Source organism: Phoca vitulina, unplaced genomic scaffold (genome assembly GCF_004348235.1).
Source record: "Phoca vitulina isolate PV1807 unplaced genomic scaffold, GSC_HSeal_1.0 scaffold6, whole genome shotgun sequence".
Lineage (NCBI taxonomy): Eukaryota > Metazoa > Chordata > Mammalia > Carnivora > Phocidae > Phoca > Phoca vitulina.
In genome coordinates, this window is record NW_022589709.1 from 49430446 (window position 1) to 49445470 (window position 15025).

General features: G+C 47.9%; 1 protein-coding gene across 3 annotated transcripts in view; it reads left to right on the top strand.

Moving 5' to 3' along the window:
• Window positions 1-15025, top strand: part of LHFPL2 (LHFPL tetraspan subfamily member 2) — a 155763-nt gene that overhangs the window by 98354 nt on the left and 42384 nt on the right. The window contains exon 1 of one of the 3 annotated variants that reach the window (XM_032404137.1): window positions 12631-13413. The exons of the other annotated variants lie outside the window; for them this stretch is intronic. The gene's annotated coding sequence lies outside the window, so the exon portion shown is untranslated. Of the gene's footprint in view, window positions 1-12630; window positions 13414-15025 lie in introns of those variants that run through there. 3 annotated transcript variants of the gene reach the window in all.

Here is a 15025-nt window from a genome sequence, read left to right on the forward strand (position 1 = left end):
CTCAGAGTCCATAGTCTCTCATGGTTTGTCTCCCCCTCCGATTTACCCCCCTTCATTTTTCCCTACTATCTTTTTTTTTTTTTTTTTTTATCTAATCAATTATTTTTTTTTTTTTTTTGTGGTATTTTTTTTTTTTTCATCAGTCTTACACAATTCACAGTGCTCACCATAGCACATACCCTCCCCAATGTCTATCACCCAGCCACCCCTCCCACCCCCCACCCCTAGCAGGGAGTCTGCAATTCTAGCAAGTTCATGGGCAATGCTGATGCTTCTGTTCCTGGGAACACACTTTGAGTGGCAAAGGGTTAGAGTCCACTGTGATCTTCAGGCCTCTGAGGAAGGGCGAAGGCGCACAGATGGGGGGAGTTACCCCACTCTGTTTTGATCATCTTGTATTTGGCCTACGCTAAGTAAAAGAGCAGTGTTTTGACAGCTGCTGCTGGTCATACTGACGATGTTTCCCTGGCCTGGTGGTGGTGGTGACGCCGCTTTACCCTAACAGCAAGATTATGAGTGTTGTGTAGTATGATTTCGCTGGTAAAAAATGCATTTATTTGGTCAAACTCTGACCACTGTAGATGTGATGACTAATTCAGTAAAGCACAAACCTGCACTAGTTGATGTATACGGAGACTCTTCTATAAATAATGGAGCAGACTTTACCAAAATTGTAAGGGCAAAAGAATAGCGCAGACACTGAAGCTGTGAGGTTAAAGTCATTTTGATCATTTTAAAGCCTTTATGAGCAGACAGGTAGTTTGCAGGGTGGCAGGGGAATAAGCCCACTCCTTGAGAGACCAGGATTCTGTGTCCGTCTGTAGGAGAATGAGTATGACAGGCCCCGGTTGAGGTTGGGAAAACTTGGGCTGGCTGTATAAGCTGTTGGAGTTTCTTCCAGAGGTGAGGAGAAAACTGTACTCCTCTGTCTCCTTGAAAGACTTCCTTGCCGGGGGCGGGGGGGCGTCTTTTTGCTGGGGCCTCTGGCTGACTGAACGATAGAGGCAACAACAGTTGGCAGAACCCTACCCAGTGTCCACTTGAATACTGCCATCCCTCCCCGCCCCCCGTGGGAGTTCATCCCCCGTGCTGTTGCGGGCCACCGCCACTCACCCTGTGATCCCATTTGGCCCCTGGGCTGTTTTCGGTCTATAGCATTGGTCTGTTTTTGGCACTGGCCCCTGAGGAACTGCAGTGACAGCTGGCTGCAGAAGCCGTGACTGGGTGATCTTCACAGAAGGAAACCCGGTGAGCTCCCTTTGCGTGGGTCTTTTGACTGACTCCCACTTCCCTGAGGCAGAATGCCTAAGTCTCTTCTAAGGGTACGAACAGCCAGTCTGATTATTAAAACTGTGAGGCCAGTAGGCTCCAGCTTGTGATTTTGATTGTATTCTAGGGATTGCTCTGTTTGTGTCAGAATCCAGAGCCCGTTGTCATGTGGAAATGGTGTAGTCAGACCTGTGGAGGAGCCCACAGCCGGCCCATCCTGGGGATGAGGGACGGCGGTCATGATGTGCCTGTGGTTAGTGCATGGGAGTTCCACAGACATCCCCAGCCAGGCTTGGCGGGGAGCAAGCACTAGACCTCCCTCGCTTCCTCTCCAGGGGGCTCCAGGGCGGGAAGGCATCAGTGAGTGGGTGGGGTTGGGAATTTACAGGCAGAGCTGGGGACCCAGATGGGGGGCGGCTGGCTGGGAGGAGCCCCTGTGGATGGCTTTTCTCCCCTGGCTGTTGGCTCTGGGGGGAAGGGGGCCTTAGATCTTTGCACTTCTCGATCCCCCTCTCCCCTTTGTGAGGAACTGGGGCAATGAGACAAGCTGGGGCTGAGCCTGAGATGGGGGGTGGGGCTCTCTGCACCAGAGAGGGTTTTTTAGGATTATCTTTATCTCTGTTTACCCCACAGTGATTCACTCAGGGTCAGAGTTCAGTGGAAAGTTAGGGGCCCCATGCACTTGGATGCTAAGCGTGGTGTTCCAAGTCAGAGCTGTCTCTGATTCCTTGGCAAAACCACTTCTTTATGTCTCACCTGTGGTATGTGCTAAGGTTCAGATGAAGCCTCATTTCCTTTTGTGGGAGACAAAGAACTAAAATGAAATGGGGAGCAGTCCTGGGACACTGGAAAATGGGGTTTCTTCCCGGTTACTCCTAAGAAATTGATGATTTTTCTTCCTACATTCCAGCAAACTTGTTCAACTTGAAACAAAAATGCTATTAAAACTTTTAAGTTTTGCCATGGACTTACAGTACAGGGCAAAAAATAATATTCTAAGATTTGAAAAGCTTAAGTTGAGGCGGCTGTATGATTTTGGCAGTGTTTCTCTAAGTGAAATCCCTGGGCCTCGTCACAGCCCCTACCTCTCCCGTCACGGGTTGGCAGGAACAGGGAGTTTTGCCAGACCCAAGGGGGGGACGGCAAAGGCCTGACTGGGCAGAGGAGGCCCTGGGCTTCAGGGTGCCCTGGGGGCCAAAGCTTAGGCCATTGCTCCCCAAGGATCTGCAGCCGGCTCAGTAACATGGGAAGTAGGGAAGATTGACCCCACATCTGGAGTTCTGCCTTTATGTTCCTGTTTTGCTTTGAATCTGAAGGATGGTCAAGAAGAGAAAACCCAGCAGTCGCAACGTGAGTGAGTCAGCACCAGGGATGGGTGAGGCTTGAGGACGGGGAATCACTGAGTCATGGACATTAGAGCTGGGAGGTTCTCTTGACAGTTGGCTTTCTAATGACCTCATTTGGGCAGGAACTGGCAGAGGCCCTGGAAGAGCAAAGCAACTTGCCCAAGGACACACAGCTGCCTGGGGGAGCATGTTGCTGAACTCCCAATCCAGTGCTCCCTTCTCTGCACCAGTGTGCCTCCCAGGATCCCACTGACTTCTGTTCCTCTCTGCGGCCCCCAGCACACTGCTGGGTCCAAGCCCAGGAAGCTGCCCTTGCCTGCTGTTTTAGCCTTTGGCTCCTAGGAGCTGCTTCTGCTTTCCTTCTAGGAGGGACTCCAGGTCTCAGAGACCCCCCCTGACTTGTACCTTGTGGGGGCATGGCGGCCAGCAGCATCACCCAGCCCTTCCCTTGGCTCTCTCCTCCCCCTCCGCCAGCATCTAGTGTCACATGATGGTGTGGCCACAGCTGCACAGCTTCTCCTTTCGAGGCTGCCATCTGGGGTGCTGCTCTTCGGAGTTGTCCAGAAGGGCCGTGGGGGGAGCCGCCCTGCCAAGGCTCACAGCTGCAGCGGGGGTGTCTGCACACCCTCAGGGCTGGGGAGGGCTCAGGGGCCTCCAGTCTTTGCTAACAGCCGCCTTGGCATGGGGTACCCCCCCTTGCTTTCTGAGAGCCAAGGCTTAAAATCTGAGAAGTGCCTGCAGGTTTGGAGGTGAGCAGTGGACCTCAGGTTTATAAATTTAATAAAACAGCTTTAGTTCTAGGAATGAAAAGAAACAATTTTAGGTGTTGATAAATGCTTGGCAGAATTCTCTTCCTCTTTTCAGAGCTGATCCTGTAGATTAAGGTTTTGGCACATGGCTTATTGCTTAACAACCCATACAAGCCGGGAGAAATGTAAATGACGCTTTCTTTTCTTCTGCTGAAAAGGGGGTTCTGACCTTGGAATAGGAGCCTTTAGTTCCTGCACTGACATCTTCCTAGCCAGAGAGGGCTTTCCCCCCCATTTCCTTTGTTCAGGGAGATTGAAAGGTTATACTTTTACTTACCTCCCCCACGACCCCCCCAGGCCCCACACCTCGCACCCCTGCTCCCACAGTGTCAGCAGTACGTTTACAAACGAATGCCGATTTTTCTTCTGATTTATTCTCCTATATATTTGTCACACATCTAAGGAATGTCACCAGGCAACGCTTTGTTCATATGGTTTGAATTACTGCCATACCTGATGGAACAAAGCTTCATTTGTTTAAGAATATAATTTAAAAATATGTTAAGGCTTAATGTTCAGTGTTTCCCGATATATCTTCCATATGGAGGTGTTACTCTTTTGTGGGGAGCGCAATATCAGGAATGTGCGAGGCGTCTTCTAAAGTTTTGGTTTTTGAAAAGACGACTGCCCTCAGGTGAACCTATGTTACTTTTTGCTGCGTTGAGCAGCGAAGCCCCAAAGGCCCAAGGCGGCGGCGGGTTTCGGTGTCCGGGAGCCCGTTGGTGCGGATGGAAGTAGACTCTGTAAAGGAGAGGATGGGAGCGGAGTCTCTGAGGGCCCTCGGCGCACTGCCCAGCCTCCCTGAATCGGGCTCTCGGGGCACCGGGGGCTTGGCCTCTCTGTCTCCGTGGCCACAGGCAGGAGCCCCTCACCCGTGGGGAAGCGTCTCCAATCCCCACCCTTGCCTGATCTTTGCCTCCGATTACTTGGGAGGCCAGCATGTGCACTTCCTAATAGTAAGCCGACACTAGAATCGTTTGGGTGGAAACACTGGCGTTTCAGTTAATAAGATGGAAAGAGAAGTATCAGAGATGTTGCTTTATCTCTTCAGAACAGTCCCATTTAAATGAAGGCGATGGTTTTAGCACTGTGATTAGTTTTTTTTTTTTTAAAGTATTCCTAGTCTACCAGCTGAGAACTGCATTGATCAGTTAACTGAGGCCCACTTACAGTGCTGTAAGCGAACTAAGAGTTGCACTGTTTCCAGGTAATAAAGAATCCTGAGACGGGCTGACCAGGATGTGAGCTGCATGATGTTGTCACGGACACAGGTGCCTTCTGTCCTCTTGCTCCGCAGTCGCTAGCGAGGGGCGTGTCATCCTATAAGTCCCCACTGGAGCCTTCATGGTCACTTTCCCCAAAGGGGAAAAGCTAGTATCAAAGCTGAGTCAGGTCCCTTGTTCTTATCAGGTTTTTTGGGGTTTTTTTCAGCTTCATTGAGGTATAATTGACAAATAAAATTATAATAAATTTAAGGTTACAATGTGATGATTCCCACCACCAAGTTAATGAACACATCCACCACCTCACATAGTTACTTTTGTGTGGATGTGTGTTGTGTGACAGAGCAGGTCCTTTTAAAAAGCTTTCCCAGAAACATCTCCCCATCTTGTCCATTTAAGTCTCATTGGCCATCCCATCTGCAAAGGTAATGTAGATTTTTTTTTTTTTAAGCTGGACACACTGCCACCCCCCCATAAGGTACGATTTCTTTCAGGGCCAGGAATATGGTAAGGCAAGTAAGGCACTCACCTTTGTGCAACATTTAAGGGTACACCAAAAAACCCAGTAATTAAGATAAATGATGTTTTAATACAATGTTACAGTGCCATATTGGTGCCTAAAGTAAAAGGAAAAATTGGTAATGCTGACCTGGTCTTTATTTAAATTTTATTTTGGTTTATTGTGGATTTTGAAATTAATTGATTTTACATGATTACATATTAAAATATTTTTTTATCATGATTAATCAGTTTTTGGCATCCCCTTAAATTTTGCGCTCAAGGAGAGTGTCTTACTCTCCTCGCCCCGGTTTCTGGTCATAGGTACTCCAAGCAAAGAAGAGGAGAATGGATATTGGGTAGGAACCTGGCTGTCTCTGCCAAGGAAAAATTACCTATTGCTTATTCAAGTCCTTACCCATTGCTGACTGTGAAATGAGTCAACTTGTGGTTGAGGGGACACCATTGGCAGGCAGGGCTGTGGGGGCATTATTCCTACCACACAAGAACTGCTCAGAAACAACCCCAGTCCCATGGGAGTCACCTTGAAGTAGCACCTTCGTATCTGCATGTGAAATTCTCGGGAGGGTTAGGTGCGGTTGGTAACCAAGGATGAGTCCGTGTGAGTGTTATGGTCAGTTTGGGGTTCATGCTGTAAAAGTGGTTAATAATGTCTGGCCCAATAAGTACAGAGTCAACAACCATGGAGCTAGAACTTCCCAGAAGACTGAGTCAACATCTTACCAGTAGCTCTAGAACTCAGGGCACATGATCTCATTAAACGATGGGTCCTTATCAGGGGAGGGATTAATGAAGACATCATATCAGGATGAAACTCTCCAGTTCCCGGTTCCGTGGGTAGACATACCTCTCAGAATGACTCCTTATCTTTCAGCTTGGTTTCATGTGGACCTTAATGGTTACGGCCTTCCCCACGAAGGAGTATTGGAGAAACAGTAGACTAAGGCCACATGTGTACACAAAACCAAAATCAGTTAATTTGCTGTTTTTAAGTCCTAATGATGTAATTTGATCAGAGAGTTTAGAATTTGGGGGTAACTTTTAACAATCACTTGGTATTTCAGAGAAGCCCATTTAAAATTTAATGACAAAATTATTTGTAATTTTAGAAAAGTTCCTACTGGTGGTATTTAGCTATGAATTGGAGTGCCCTTGAGTAATTATACTAAAAGTAAAGTGCTTATTGGATCTTATAGCCTGACTTAGTATCATCAGAAGGAATAACATGATAATCTTTCTTTTTGGTAATGCTTATGATGTAGACAAAATGGCATCCAGACAGTCTACTGTACTGGGGTTTAGTTTCTTTTTCTCCCTTTCTTCTTCTAGTTTCCAGAAATTATACCTCAGGTAGATTGTATAAATCATTTTTACAAATCGTTAAATAAGTGAATACCTAGAACAAAAAGACAAGTGCTTTTGGAAGAGCTGCTACATTTATAAGGCAGATTTTTACAAGGATGTTACAAAACATTTTGTGGCTATGATTCATACCTTGGTGCTTTTGTAAATTCTTACACTGCACAAATTCATGATTCAATCTGTCAGATGATTTCCCTTTTTGAGAATACAGAGTATTTTGAAAATTCAGTGATTTGTTTCACAAATCCTCTCACCTGTCTCCTTGTGTAATGCTTTCTGCTTTTAAACCCGTGAGCATTTAGGCATCCAGCTCCGTGGGAGGGCTCCATCCCGCACGAAACCCTGCCTACACACCGCGCAACACTTTTCTGAGGCTGTCTGAAAGCTTCATGCTTCAGGGAAGAGTGCTAGAGATTATCAGTTCTTTCCAAACTTTCACAGGAATGCTGTGGCAATTGAATGAGGTTACCAGGAAAGGTATTTTTCAGTCCTTATATGGTTCCAGGTATTGGTATGAGTAAACTTTTTCTTTTTTTTTGGTATGGGTAAACATGTAATTTTAAGGTATGAAGGTACTTGCCTTTGACAGGACTATGCTAATTGACATTTGGTTGGTTGTGTCCAGTTGAAGAACACATTCCTAAAGTAGTTTTTCAGGTTATGTTAACATGACACTGGTTAAAATAGAAGTACTTGGTCGTCAGTATTTATTAGCATCTTTTGAGTGTGGATGCTCTCTCTTGGTTGTTGGAGGGAAAGGTCTGTGTTTATTGATTTGCTTACATGGCCTAGAGCTCAGCGACCACCTCTGTGAGGTGGGTCTGGAAGCCGTGTGGGAGCCCGGCAGCCGGGCACGCACGGTACGCAGCATGGCGCCTGCTGACCTGTAAGGGCCGGTAGCCGCGGCTGCGTCAGCATGGTCCGCAGCACACGGTCTGAGGGCATCATGTAGGGAGTGTGCAAACTGGGTTGAGTTAAGGCAGTCTGTCTGGTAGGTGTATTTTAACTCAGAAGCCCACAGCAGACACAGATCTGTAGCGGAATGCCCACATCAAGTGCATTGGTCCGAACATTTCAGGATTTTGTTTCTGGGAGCACAGTCACCCTAGAGAGAGATCGAGTTTTAGACAGACAGTTGTGGTTCAGAGATCAGTTGTAATCAATGGAAAGTCCTGCCCGCTGTCGGATTCAGAAAATGGAGACAGAGGTTACCAGATCTGAGAAACAGGAGATAGGAAAAGCTGAGACTGGTGAATATTGGATGTTACTCTTCATGACCCCAGCTCCTGTCCATAGTCTGCTCTCTTCAGGACCCAGAACTGGAATCGTTGCTGACTTCACGTTCTTAGCCGGGCAGCTCAATAAACATCATGTATGTGAACAAATAAAGCTAGGGTGGGAGGGTGCTGGGGAGCAGATAGCTGATTTTTCCAGTTGAATGACATTTTTCAGTTCCTCTTGTGATGGGAAAAACTGTTGTTACAAGGAAATTTGAAAATTGCACAATATTTTTTCCTTTCTTTCCCTGTCAATGAGGTAAAATCTAAAATCCTCCCTTCCTTCGCTCCACTAGAAGTACGGTGAAATTGACCATCTAGATCCCTTTTCAGGCAGAGACATGTTATATAAAATTTGCAAACACAGAAGGGTCAGGTGGAAATAACGAGGCAGGACACCGATCCAAATTTCTGATCCTTTTGAATCAAAAATTGTCCCAAGCAGTGGAGGTGGACTGTGCCCCCAGGAGGCAGTCCACATGGCCATTTCTTAGCCTTCTGCACTTCTGAGCTTTGGATGACTTCTCATTTGAACTTTTGGGAAAAAAAAAAAAAAGAACTCATCAGCCTGAGAGCTTCCCTAAAGCTTGATCTTGCTTCCTGATTTCCAGACAGAACTGAGTTTAAAACCTAGTAACTGGGTCCGTTTGTTTTTCTGTCTCCAAGCTGTTTGGCCCCATGTTCGTCCTCCCAGCCAAGGCAAGAGAGGGACACTTAGTTACTCAGATGGAACACTGACAGGAAGAAACTATGGAAATGGTGACTTGACAAAATGTTGGCTGGGGAAGTCCAGTTCTCCTCCAAGCAGGGCTAAATGTTTCCCAAATTAATTCTGACAAAGCGAGTTTAGCATTCGACTTTCGGGAGTTTGTCGAAATGGCTTAGGATATTTTAACTATCTATTTGTTGCCTGTTTTTCTCATTTCTAACCTCTACTATGTGTTGGATACTGTACTTATGTCAAATATTTTGCTTTTTAAGTTGCGCTATAGAAGTTTTAATCTTACACAAATTACCCTGGAATGTAAATGCCATGTGATGTCTTTGATTGGATGTTGGGGTCAAACAGAGGGCGCTGCGTGGCCTTCCTTCAGGAAAGAATGGAGGGTTGTCTTGTTTTCCTCATTTGGTTCTTAGAGTGCATTCAGCTGACAGCAACATAATAGTATATCAGGGTAAAACATCCCTCGCCCCCACTGGGTTTTTGAGTGGACAAGACCGAGGCTCAGATGATGGATGTGTGGGCACATTGTTGAATGTTAATGCGCACAGCCCTCCACTCTGGGCACAAGCCTACTACTATTCTGGGTTATTCAGTTTACTTTAATGAGAAAAGAAAAAACATGGCACATTTGAATGACAAAGTAGATTCCTGTGTGTCACCGAGATACATGCGAAACCCAGGTCAGAAAACAGGCAGTGAAGGGGGTCTTTGACCACATACTTCTAGGCTTTGTCTCCCAAAGAAAGGCTCGGTTGTGTTTCTGAATGGTTAATTAGAAGATATCTCCAATTTAGTGTTGCATTCTCTGTGAGTCAGATGACTGTTTTAAACAGCTTCTTTCAGACTCCAGCTACTGGATAAAGTCGCTGTGGCCAAACCCGAGAAGGCTTGGGTGCTGGTTGACTGTGCTTGCGTTCTGACTCTCCCAGTCAGAGCCAGGCTGTGCGGGGAGCAGACGCCGTGCTGGCTGAGCAGGAGGGCTGCTTTTGGTGTCCTTGTGCGCACGCGCTCACGCGGGTGCGTGTGTGTGTGTGTGTGTGTCTGTGTGTGTCTGTGCGTGCGTGCGCGTGCGTGTGAGTAGAGGTGCCGGAGGTGGGCTGCAGCACCAGCAGCTGAGGGAGGCTTCTCTAGATCCAGGAAGGTTCCCCACTCAGCAGCGTAAAGTCCCGCCAGCCCCGCTGAGGGCCAGGGAACGTCCAGGAGGGGCGATCCTGGTCTGCGGCCCGTCGTGGCTGCCCTCCAAGCCGGCGGACCCTCGGGAGGCCATGGGCGGCTCTGCCCGCCTCTGCAGCAGGCCCCACGGCACTGACGGGAACAAGCGGCGAGGCTGCTCCCGGCCAGTCTCCAGAGCGCACACCTTCCTGCCTCCTTGGTGTCTGTCGTCCTGGCTGCGTTGACTTAGGACATCCCCTTGGTCTCCCAGTGACCGTCTTTAACTGTTTAGGTGCTCATTCTTAACCATCGTACCCACATCCCAGATTTCTGTTTATTTTAATTGGCGGTCCAAGTAGTTTCTCGAAGGTGTGAAGTTTTACCTTTTCCACTTTGTGTCAGGTTATCTGTCTCTGGTACATAGCACTTCTTCCATTTCATTTCTTTTCTCTATTCCTCCCCCGCTTTCATCCCAAAAGGGATGAAAGCGCGTTGGTGTATAGTGGTGAGCATAGCCGCCTTCCAAAAGGGATGAAAGCAATTTGGTTTCCATCAAGGTTAGTATTAATAAGTGGTTGTGTTTCTGGCACACTTGCCGTAAGTGCCCTCGTACAGACTGTTCAGACGTGAGTTCCACGGGCGGTTTGTCTTACCTTATGGCCAAATGAGTGATACGCTCGATTCTGTCTTCCACAATCATGGGTCTGCAGCTCTCTTCTTCAACCACTGTCACTGCTGTCATTTACTGAGTGTGTACTAGGTGCTGGGCTCTGTGCAAAGCATTTTGTGTGTATTTTCTCATTTAATCTTCATATCAGCTCTGTGAAGTAGGTAGTATCATCCCCATTTGATGGCTGGGGAAATTGAGGCAGAGGGAGGCTATTACTTGCCCAACTTTATTCTGCTAGTATGTGCCCTAGCTAGGGCTTGAACCTCATCTCAGTCTAGATCTTGTGCCTTAACCACTAGTGGGCAAAATTGTCACTCAGGGGCATTTGGCAGTATCAGAAGACACTTTTTATTGTCACAACTGGGAGAGTGCTCCTGGCATATAGTGGGAAGAGGCTAGGGACGCTGCTCAACATCCTACAACCTGCTGACAAAGAATTATCCAACCCCAAATGTTAAAGGTGCTGAGCTTGAGAAACCCTGTTGGAGTTAGAGCAGAGCATTTAGGTTTAACAGTTAAGGGCCACCTTCCAAGTGATGCTGTGAAATTTCAGTTACTTCAAGAAATATTCCTTGTTTGCAGAGTTACTCAACAGGGAGAAAAAAAATATAACTGTTTACAGGGAAAAAATATTTCATGAAATTCCTAACTTATGAAATGCAAAGGATTTCTAACAATTCTTATACCTCTGTTGTGTTACAGTTACTGGAACACCCTTCTCTCACATGGAGAATTAATGCTAGCCATTTTCTCTTCGGATCCTCTTACAGGCTTAATGCATATGGGTTCTCTGCTGCATGTCAGCAGGAAATTTTAAAATTGTGAAATTTACCGTGTCGGCCTTGTTTGGTCCCATGGCTTGGTGCAGCTCTTAGGACTTCACAGGCCACACCCCCCCCCCCCCAACCCCACGGACCAGCCACGGGCCGAGGGAGCGTAGTCTGGGCGCAGGGTGAGCCAGGCTCGAGTTTCTGTGTGAACGAGGCTGCATGAAGGTTCTGTGTAGATTTGCCTTAATCACAACCGTCTGTTTTCGTGTTCCGGTCATGTGCTCAGCCCCTCTGCTCCTCAGGCAAAACCGAGTGTTCCCAGTTGGAGAACTTTAAGGTCTTCCTGTTTGTCTGAGAGCGAAAATGTAGACATCTGTGCATGGTCCAGCTCATTTCCTTCCCTGCAGCCCCCTCCCCACGCCCCCCAGCCGCATCTGCAGCTCTATATTGTTCCCATTCTTCCTCATCATGACCTTGTGCTGACCGCCCGTTCGTTGTAGTGATTCCTCGGATAAAGTACTCCTTGGGACTTTTTTTTCCTTTTAATTAAGTGCTTGGGGCTGGCAAATTGAGGATATAGCTAAAATGCAGTCAGTGCACGACATTCTGAAGTGTTAATCAGGCCACAGTGAGACTCCCTTTTGTTCCTGCTCAGCGATCTCCTTGCTGCTTTTTAGGATAAAATGTTTGGTAGGATGTGAACGGCACTGTCTGCCCCTGGTCTCTGCTGACCACGGCCACCCCCTGTGACCTCTCTCCGTCGTGCCTTCCGGGACACACGTTCCCCTCATTCTTCCCCCTCGGACTGCTCCTTGTCTCTCTGGCCATTTCCTCGGATCCCCAGGGTACATCCCTGGTGTCCCTTACTCCGGTTGCTCTTAGATCTCCTCTCAGCACCTGCTGTATGTCCACAGAGATCTCGGGTTTTTCTTGACCCAGACTAGATGCACGGGCTTGCCCCACATGTCCCTCCTTCTGTATTCTTACACCAGGGAATGGAAGCGTTCAGGTGGTTGGGCGGCAATCTGGGAGTCATCCCAGACTCCTTTTCCCAACAACCTCCATACTCCGTTAGGCAGGTCCCTCTCCGCCCTGCCCCTCTCTCCGCCGTAGCGCAGACTCTGAGCTGTTCCCAGCCGGCTCGCTGCAGGAGCTTCCTCACTGGCCTCTGGTAGGCCATCACGGGCAGCACAGGCTCCGCCTGGCCGCGGTCCGTGGGATCTGGGGCCCAGCCGCCCCCTTGGAACCATCCTGGTGATCGCCAGCTCCCCGCAGACCCTGAGTGCACCTCTGCATGCATGCGTGAGAAGTGCACACACAGACACACTCAGGACACATGTGTTCCTTCGTCTTAGTTGGCTTAACCCTTGCAGGCTTCCTGGAGGTGATCTAAAATGCAGACCTGATTTTGTCACTTTTACGCTGAAATTATTCCAGGGGCCCCTCTTCGTAATATATAGGACAAAGTTCAAATCCCAAACCTATCCAGCCCCTCACTAGGTGGCTCCTGCTGTCTTTTCCTGTCACGTTGCTCCCTGCACCCCCCCTTATGTCCCGGGACATGAATGTGCTAGTGCTGTTCCCCGTGGCCTCATCAGCCTCCCGGTGAGCGCGGTGCACCCTCTTCACTGACAGCTCGGTGCTGGGCCCCCCGCTGACCTTCCTGTCCCCCCACGAGCCCGTGCCGCTTTGAGGAAGAGGACTAATCAGTTCGGTGTCCCAGCCCTGGCGCAGACCCGGGCCCATGAACAGACTTACAAAGTTAATATTGACAGCGTGTGGCTAGGACGTTTCACTCTCAGAAATGAGATCAATTCACCCCTTGGTTCCAGGGGATTTGGCTGCGTGGTTTCCGAGGAATGGCCACTACCGACCAGACTGCTACAACTTCTCTTTCTTTCTGATGAGGAAATTGGGGGACTCTTGTCCCTAATTAAATTGTATGTTTTATATAAGACGCAAAGTTCCCAGTTTTCTCAGTCACATCCATTGACGCCCTCTTCCTTCCTCTCCTGAAAATGTCCCACGTGGTCAGGAGCTCCTAGAGAACTTAGCAGGAAGGGACAGCTTGCAGAAAGGGTTGCAAATTCCTTTTTGGGATCATACTTTATATTTACAGACTCTTCCCCTAATGTCATTTCTTTTTTCCCTGAGCCAAATATGAACATGCACTTACTTTGCCAAGTGCAAGCTGCTTCTTCGAATGGTGGGTTCCACTTGCGTCGGTGTTTCAGGACCAGAGGACCCTGCGCTCTGGAGCAGAAGCAGATGAGGGCAGAGCAGGCCTGCCAGGTATGCCCCCCTCTAGCCTCCGAAAACAGTATGGGTTTGACGTTCAACAGAGCACGTTTGTCTCTTAAAACTGCCTAAACCCGATGTGTTCTAGGAGTTTCTTTCTTGATAGAATTTGGGTGAGGAAGCCAGACTCAAAGTTCATCCTAGTTCCTTGCGATCATTATGAAAAGTTCACAAATAATCCTGTCCATGAAAAAGTGAATTTGAATGGGGAAGAGGGGGCTGTTAGAACATAGGTTAATTTTAATTCTTTTGTTTAAAATTCATCATACTAAACAGCTGGCAGATATGCCAGGATTAAATCTCATTCTCCCGTTCAGCCACCATTTCTACTTACATACCCCCCCAAACACAGGAGGGTTATCCGCCACTCTATTTTGCTCAGAATATGAGGAGGGTCAGCATCATCCAGCCCTTCAGCCTTCCTCTCAGAAGTGTTGTTGTGCACCCATCTGGGGTTATCCAACAGAAACAGGAATAACCCTCACCTTCTTTTCCCCCAACTGCAGTTTTCCCTTCGATTTACTTCCCAGCCATTATGTTCCTGATCAAACCTTATCATAGTTTTCTCAAGATTCTTCCCCCTCCCCCCCCAATACTGCCTGCCCTGATCCACCATGGTGAGTTCTCAGTGGCTGGTCCTGCCCCTCAGTGGCCTGAGTCTATCTGGTCTGTTTCTTGATTCCCCTTGAGAGCAGTGAGTCTGTCTCCTCCCGCCTGTCCTGTCCTGACTCCGTGACCCACTATGTTGCTCTGCACACCTTGGACAGTCAGATCTTGAGCAAGGTGTTAGTTTCTAGAGAGAACTGTCTTGTCTTACCTCTTGAGAGCTTTAGTGCTCGGTTGCTAATCCCAGTGATAGATAAGGGTAAATAAATGCATACGAATAGAAATTCTCTGGTTTGGGAAGCTGGCAGATGAGACTCCTTGTTAAGTGCTTTAGTTTTAGCAGAGATTTAATGAGCATTATTTTCAAAGAAGGGTGAAGGAAAAAAAAATCACGCAATCAGATATTCTGGGTCCCGGGAAAAAGAAGAGCTATTTTTGCAGAATACGGACAATTTCAGCATTACCTCAGGAATCCATTACTTCTGTCCTGTTAAGCTTTGGGCCCTGGGTTTCTCCGCGGGGGTGGGAGGTGTTTCTGTGTGTGTGCACAACTCGTTCATCAGCTTCTTAGCACCTGCTCATAGCCGGCCTTCCAGACGGGCAGGGCGTTTTTATCCCTGCCCGTATCCCGGTGGCCTAATCGGCTTCAGCCCTTGCTTTTATGAGTGGCTACCTCTGCTAAAGGGCATTTTGGAACAAAGGTCAGGAAGTTAGGAGGCGTGAAACTGGACGTGTTCTTTTTGGGAGTGTCGTTCTTGTTGTTGACAGAGCTTTATTGTCACAGCCATGCCGGCAGCCTGCCTGCCAAGTTAGGATGGATGTGGCTGACCGCCAAATAATTTGTCTTACCAGCACCTCTTACCCCTGGCCTTTGCTATCTGTGATTATCATTTCTAATCAGATCATTTTTACTGGACCTTCGTAAACGATTGCCTTTGACAGCATTGGGACCAAAATTTAAAAAAAAAATTTTTTTTTAATTCATCCATGATCTCACTGA